The sequence below is a fragment of the Rattus norvegicus genome, chromosome 7 (assembly GCF_036323735.1).
Source record: "Rattus norvegicus strain BN/NHsdMcwi chromosome 7, GRCr8, whole genome shotgun sequence".
Lineage (NCBI taxonomy): Eukaryota > Metazoa > Chordata > Mammalia > Rodentia > Muridae > Rattus > Rattus norvegicus.
The window spans coordinates 135045707-135054062 of record NC_086025.1 but is presented as its reverse complement, the minus strand read 5'-3'; positions in this window follow the sequence as shown (position 1 = coordinate 135054062).

Genomic DNA, 8356 nt, shown 5'->3' with positions numbered 1-8356 from the left:
TTCTTTGGCAAATACAGCCATGAATGGGAGTTTACTTATTTATTTATTTATTTTTGGTTTTTGTTTGTTTGTTTGTTTGTTTGTTTTTTGAGACAGGGTTTCACTACGTAGACCAGGCTGGCCTGGAACTCACTATGTAGACCAGGCTGGCCTAGAACTCACTATGTAGGCCTGGAACCAGCTAGTCCTCCTCCCACTTTTGCCTTCTAGGTACTAGAATCACAAGTGTGTATCATCATGCCCACTTTGTGATTTTGCTTGTTTCTTTAGAGAAAGTCTCCTACAGTCCGGGATGGCCTCGAACTCACTATGTAGACAAGGATGACTTTGAACTTCTGATGCCTCACCTTCTGGGTGCTAGTATTCCCAATGGGTACCACAGGTTTATGCTATGTTGGGGATCAAACCAGCTATGTTCCCCATCCTACTTCAGTCTTGTCTGTTGCACAGCCCACCACCTTATCCACAGTTCTCAGTCTCCGTTGTACCTCTGTCCCTTTAGCCCCAAGCACAGTATTTGCATAAACTGGAGCCGAGTGGCCTTCATTTCCTGCTACCATTGTGACAGCTCATCTCCACCTTAAAGCAAAGCGCATTTTCACCTCTTCTCGGTCCTGCAGGCCTGACATCTGACCCTGTGACTCACCAGACCGCAATTAAGGTGATGGACCTGGATGCCTTTCCATCTGGATTCCCCTGAGACTGCCCGGTAGCAATGCTATCTGAGGTGCTGTGACGGCAAAAGCTGCGTTCACCATCTAAGGACATACCAAACCTTGTCCGCATCTCCGTCAGTGAGGACAAACCACTCTGTCTCTCATGATAGAAAGACGTAAGCGTCTCTGTCCTTGTTACCACGGCTACTGTGTACATACCATGGGAGCAGAGTCAGAGGTGGCTGAGAAATGAACCTTACCAGTAGCAAGACCAGAGCAGCATCCGATGCACAGGTTCTTAAATTCTGTCTCCCAGGGACCCCCGCGCCCCATCTTGGTGAGCATTCACAACATGTGAGAAGAGTCTTACATGTTTGGCTTCCTTCAGTCCATGACTCCATTTGTGAGAACTCTTGGTTACCCATCCCCCAGTCTTCCAAGTCCTCAAACATCTGGCCAAAATATTAGCCACTACCCAGGAATCCATATAGATCTACCCTTCCTTCTGAGCATGAGAACCAGAAGGTGGTCATGAAACAGGAAGTAAGAAGCCACACGAGTCTCTGCTCTTCAGATGAGAAACTGAGTCACATGCCTGACGCTAAGGCTTTAGATCGTGTCTAGTTCATTCTGGGCACTTTGGACTCTCTCACTTGATGGTGATTGTTCTCAGGAGCTTAGGAGGCCAGGAGCCGTTTGTTGAAAGGAAGGTTTATGGGACCTACTAACTGTTACACTGTGGGCTGGACTAGCTGCAGCCTCACACATCAGAGCTCTGAGGACTTTTGGTTACTCAGCAACTGGGTAGGGCAGGTGTTTTGTTATCTTAAGTTTCTTTCTTAGCGGCAGGGAAGTCCACAGTCTTCAGAAGCTGTCTGGCATTCTCCATGTCTGAACTCCAGAACCGTTACTAGACTTTGAGTTTTCCACGGGGGGGGTTATGTAGGGCATAAGTCTGGCGTATTACCCATCGAGCCAAGGAATCTTATTAGCATGATACCATCATAGTCACAGGATGGTGAGGCATTCAGAGTTCCTAAAAAAAAAAAAAAAAGATTTATTTTTACATGCCCTTTGTTTTGCCTGCACGTCTTTCTGTTCACGTGAGGGGGTCGGAAGCCCAGGAACGGTATTATAGACAGTGGTGAGTCGCCATGTGGGTTCTGGGAATCAACCTGGAGTCTTCTGGAAGAGCAGCAAGTGCTCTTAACAGCTGAGGCATATCTGTGGCCCGGAATTTGCTGTAAGTTTGAGGCTAGCCTGGGCTAGAGAGTAAGAGCTCATCTCAAAAAACAAACAGGCAAATGCTTCATTCACTGGTATGTTTATCAGTGTCTCAGCGAAGAGAACATCTTTCAGGTCCCCTTGAGGGAAATGATTGGTGGGTGGGTGGGTGAACTGGAACACCTTTCGTCTTCTCCAACGCTCTTCCCCCCCAGGTTTTTGGACTCCGCTCTCCATATTATGAAATGACTTTCTGCTTCACTATGAAGGAGAGGAACGTGACCCCCAACTGCTAGAGTTAGTGCGTGATGCTTGGACTCTCTGAATGCTATACCTACCTACAGCTCCATCTGAAACCCTGACTCTTCCTCTCCAGTTGAGCACTTTTAGGATCCAGCTCCACATAGTCTCTAAGTTTGTGCTGTATACACTCCAAAATTCTTGTGCTTCTCTGTACTCATGAGTCTTCTTTGGGCTTAGCTCTCCTGCCTGGCACTGTCGCCATACTTCTGAGGGAATCCACGCACATTAGCCTCCTCAGGCAAAGCTGCCGCAGAACCTCTAACCATACTCTTTGATGGAAAATTGCCAGCCCGTGAGATTTAAAAGGTTCTGGTCATAGAGCTTCCAAGAGTCCATCCCAAAACCTTATTCTTAGGATATAAATAATAAACAAACCTCAGTTCATTTCCTCCAGGATTTCTCTAAGATCCAGACCTAATTTTTATCAGCCCACAGGTCCCGCTTTAGCCACATTAGCGGGTAGCCTCAGGAGTTGACCTATCTACTTAGGAGGAGAAGCCTGGTTCTTATTGGCCAAGCAGTTAGAACTGTCGGCTTCCCCGGAGTTCGCTCTGTGAACTAGCCAGCACAGCGTGAGCATCCAGACCACTCTAGAGCATTCGGTTTCCTTTTCCCACCATAAGCAGTCTGTGTCAACAAACACAGAATCTCCCGGAGTCTCTCTCAAAGGCCAGTTCCCTCTGAGGGAGCCAACTGAAGTAAACAGAGATACCAATTTGGCCAGTTACTAAGTGGCGATTTTCAGGCCCAGTCAAGCTGGGTCACTTTCTCAAAGAACGCATGATTGATTCTAGTTGCAATACGCATGCGCCATCCCAGTTGGGGACCATTTGGAAACCTTGAATTACTGCTGCTGTCATCCATGGGTCTGGAACTCCTGCCCTCTCCCTTAATTGCCTCTGCCTCTCCATCATCACAGAGGGAAGGGCTGGCTGCTGAACATGGCTTCAGATACACCTGAGAGCCCCTGACCAGCTTGGCAGGAGATGGCCTCCGCCCCGTTTTCGCCGTGCAGATAAGATTCTCTGTATCTGATCACATACTAGCAGCAGAGATGTCTACGGAATGTACCTTTTGCCTTTGGTCTCAAGTGGAAAGGGTCAGATTTGCAGGCCAACCCGTCCCATTTAGCTCCTTTGATTTTGCCACCAGACAGCCTGGGTTGGAATTCTGACTTTGTGCATCCTTAGCTGTGAGATTTTGGGGAAGCTATGTAGAGGGTGGAGGAATGGAGGAGTGTGTATTGTTCTTGCAGACGGCCCAAGTTTAATTCCCAACCTCCACATCCCGCAGTTCACAAGTGCCTATAACTCCATGACAAGGATCTGACATTCCTCTGACCTCCTTGGACACACACACCACCACCACCACCACCACCAATGATACTTAAAAAAAAAAAAAAAAAAAAAAAAAAAAACCCAGGTATTTTAGCCAAGTGTTGGGGAATATACCAGGAATCTCAGAACTTGTGAGGCTAAGGCAGAAGGATTCTTAAGTTTGAGAATAGCCTGGGCTATACAGTGATATTTTATATTAAAAAAAGAAAAAAAGCTCGGTGTGGTGGTGCATACCCTTTAATCACAGAACTCAGGAAGACGATCTTTCTTTACACAGCAAGTTCGAGAGCAGAGCAGCCAGAACTACATAGTAAGACCTTGTCTTAACATAACAAAACAAAAAACATCAAAAGAAAGTCAGAAAGAAGGAAGGAAGGAAGGAAGGAAGGAAGTTGTTAGTCCGAGCACTCAGGGAGCGGAGGCAGGAGAATCACTGCAAATTCAAGGCCAGCTGAGTCTACACAGCAAAACTCTATTTCAAATAAAAGAAAGGAAAGAAAGTACGGTGGTGGTGGTGGTGGTGGTGGTGGTGGTGGTGGTGGTGGTTGTGGGGACAGTATGATGGCTCAATGGGTAAAAAGTGTTTGCCGAGGGAGCCTGATGACCTGAGTCTGACCCCTGGTACTGACACGAAAGGACAGGTGTGGGGTGATCCTACACGACACCCACATGTAGGACAGATGTGGGGTGATTCCACACGACACCCACATGTAGGACAGATGTGGGGTGATTCCACACGACACCCACACGTAAGGACAGGTGTGGGGTGATCCTACACGACACCCACATGTAGGACAGGTGTGGGGTGATTCCACACGACACCCACATGTAGGACAGGTGTGGGGTGATTTCACACGACACCCACATGTAGGACAGGTGTGGAGTGATCCTACACGACACCCACATGTAGGACAGGTGTGGGGTGATTCCACACGACACCCACATGTAGGACAGATGTGGGGGTGATTCCACACGACACTCACATGTAGGACAGATGTGGGGTGATTTCACACGACACCCACATGTAGGACAGGTGTGGGGTGATTCCACATGACACCCACATGTAGGACAGGTGTGGGGTGATCCTACACGACACCCACATGTAGGACAGATGTGGGGTGATCCTACACGACACCCACATGTAGGACAGGTGTGGGGTGATTCCACATGACACCCACATGTAGGACAGGTGTGGGGTGATCCTACACGACACCCACATGTAGGACAGGTGTGGGGTGATTTCACACGACACCCACATGCAAGGACAGGTGTGGGGTGATTCCACACGACACCCACATGTAGGACAGGTGTGGGGTGATTCCACACGACACCCACATGTAGGACAGGTGTGGGGTGATTTCACACGACACCCACATGTAGGACAGGTGTGGGGTGATTCCACACGACACCCACATGTAGGACAGATGTGGGGTGATTCCACACGACACCCACATGTAGGACAGGTGTGGGGTGATCCTACACGACACCCACATGTAGGACAGGTGTGGGGTGATTCCACATGACACTCACATGTAGGACAGGTGTGGGGTGATCCTACACGACACCCGCATGTAGGACAGGTGTGGGGTGATTCCACACGACACTCACATGTAGGACAGGTGTGGGGTGATCCTACACAACACCCACATGTAGGACAGATGTGGGGTGATTCCACACGACACTCACATGTAGGACAGGTGTGGGGTGATTCTACACAACACCCACATGTAGGACAGGTGTGGAGTGATCCTACACGACACCCGCATGTAGGACAGGTGTGGGGTGATTCCACATGACACTCACATGTAGGACAGGTGTGGGGTGATCCTACACAACACCTACATGTAGGACAGGTGTGGGGTGATCCTACACAACACCCACATGTAGGACAGGTGTGGGGGTGATTCTCACATCCCTGAGAGGAAACAGAAGGCAGAGCAAAGAGACTTGGGAGCTTTCAGGCAGGGTGGAGAACAGGACTGGCCGCACATCATCAGAACCAGAGAGAGAGGTTGCCTTAAGAAGGTAGGGGAGGCCTGGTTCCTGAAAGTTGCCCTCTGACCTGCACAGCATGCTGGGACACTCACTCACTCACGCTCTCACACCATCGTACGCAGACGCAGTGCTGCAGGTTTGTTACATTTATTTACATGCATGAGTATTTTGCCTGCCTGTGTACCATTGCATGCCTGGTGCCTGTGAAGACTGGAAAAGAGCATGGAATTCCCTGGAGTTAGACTCTTGTAAGCTTCGACATGGGTGCTGGGAACCGAGTCCAGGTCTTCTGCAAGATCAGAAAATGCTCTTAACTACTAAACCATCTCTCCAGCACCTATAATTTTTATTCGTTCATTCATTTAAGCCAGGTGGTGGTGTCTTTAATCCCAACATTGCGAGGCAGAGGCATGTGGGTCTCCAAGTTCAAGGGCAGCTTGGTTTACAGAACAAGTTCCAGGACAGCCAGGACAGGTTTCGGGAGTCAGTTCTACCTCGTTAAGGCAATGTCTCTCTGTCTCTCTTGCAGGTTGTACTGTGGGGCTGCGGTTCTTTTCTCAAAAAGATAAATAAATAATATATATATTTATATATATAATATATATTTTTTTTTAAGAAAAATACTTTTTGTCTCTAATCCTTCATGCTGCCTGGTTTACAGGGCTGAGTGAGTTGACACAGTCCACGTCAAGCGCTTGGCTCAGTAGCTGACACAGAAAGTGCTCACTGAACACTTGGTTATTGTGACTACAATTGTGTGATTACTCTGGTTATGGCCACTATTAAAGCCTTTCCAGGATGGTGACGGCATGAATAACATACTGTTTATCTTCAAGGTGTTTGTAACCTCGTGGGAGAGGTGACATAAATAGCCAAGCATGTCACATTGCAGATTAAAACCAGAGCAGCTGAAAAATACAAATCAGAAGCTCAAGGAACAGAGATAAAGGGATGGCTCAGTGGTTAAGAACACTGACTACTCTTCCAGAGGTCCTGAGTTCAAATCCCAGCAACCACATGGTGGCCCACAACCATCTGTAATGGGATCTGATGCCCTCTTCTGGTGTGTCTGAAGACAGCTACAGTGTACTTATATATAATAAATAAGTAAATCTTAAAAAAAAAAAGAACATCCACTGCTCTTTCATAAGGTAAGAGTTTGAATACAGCTCCTGGGGAGCCAGGGCCCTCCTCTGGCCTCTGTATACACACACACACACACACACACACACACACACACACACACACACACACATACACACGCAGGCACACACAACTAAATAACAATTAACAAACTAAATAACAACAACAACAACAACAACAACAACAACAATAATAATAATAATAATAATAATAATAATAAGTAGGTAAGTAGGTCTGGACATAAACTGATGGTCCAAGGAGAAGAAAGACTGAGATAGCCTGTGGCCAGGGCTCAGAGGACTAGCAAAGCAGGCAGACAGGCAGGCAGGCAGGCAGAGGTGGGGGTTCTGGTACTCACAGGAGAAGGTTCCTCAGTCACAGAGGCTGAAAAGATAAACACAGAGGAAGTTGCTAGACTTCAGTGCTGTCCCTTGGCCAGTGTAGAGCACAGAGAGGTAGAGAGGAAAGCTTTGGGTAAGTCAGGCTGACAGTCTACCCTTTCTTTATCATGTCCTGAGGGTCCCAAGGAAGAAGGAGTGTGGCGAATCTAACAGGAAGGGGTGAGGATGAGGTTACTAGCTCACACCCAGGATCATGTCCTTCCTTACTGCTGTGCCAGGTTTACGCTCCTACCTCCCCCAACCTTGACTCAAATGTCACCTTCTACCCAGTCTACCCTGCCTAATGGTCCCCTCCTCCAAGATCTCAAAGCCCTAATCCCTGGGGCCTGTGAACGTGTTACCTGACCTGGCAAAAGAAACTGTGCCGTGTAAAGCAGGCCTCTTGAGATGGAAAGATTATTCTGGGTGGGTTTGGTGCATGCCCATAATCCTAGCACTTGGGAGGTGGAGTCAGCAGGATCAGGAGTTCAAGGTCAGCCTCCATTATATACTGGAGCAAGTTTGGAGTTTGAAGCCATCTTGGGCTGCATGAGACCTTGTCTTAAATCATCCCTTCAGAGAAATTCTAGATTGTCTAGATGGACCAGAGGTAATCAAAAGGTTACATCCCTAATCATCCTAGATGAATTGTAACAATATCACAATACGCATAGTAATCACAAAATTGCATACAACAACCAACAATTAGCGTGTTCTCTCTGTGTCAAATATGTCAGTTAATTCTAACAACCCTGTGACCTGGGCAGTGTTACAATATAAAACCCATTTTACAGTTGAAAACTCTGAGGCTCAGAGAGATAAGGCAGCTTTATTCTACTTCCCCCTCCCTCACACCTCATTTTTGCTGTTGTTGTATCTTAGCTGATAGGTACCTGTCTATTATGCCCAAAGGCCTGGATTCAATCCCAAGTGCTGTATACACTCATACTTGTGAACACAAGCAACCAGAGGAAGAGGAACATAGCCTAAAGTCTGCAAGAGTTCTGTGCAAGGGTGGTGCACGCCAGTCATCCCACACTAGGGAGGGATCAGGCTCATCAAGTCCAATATGGTGAGTTTGAGGCCAGCCTGGATTATAAGAGACTATGAGACCTTGTCTTTCTTTCCTTCATACACATAAGTACCAAAAAAAAAACCAACAATAACAAAAACAAAAAACAAACGACCAAAAATCTTGTAGAGAGGAAGGAGGGAAACAGGAGGGTAGAGTCAGGAAAAGATGAATTGTGGGCTAGAGAAAGAAGAGAACCCAGGGAAAGAGTTGTGTGAATGAGGAATGTGTGTGTGTGTGTGTGTG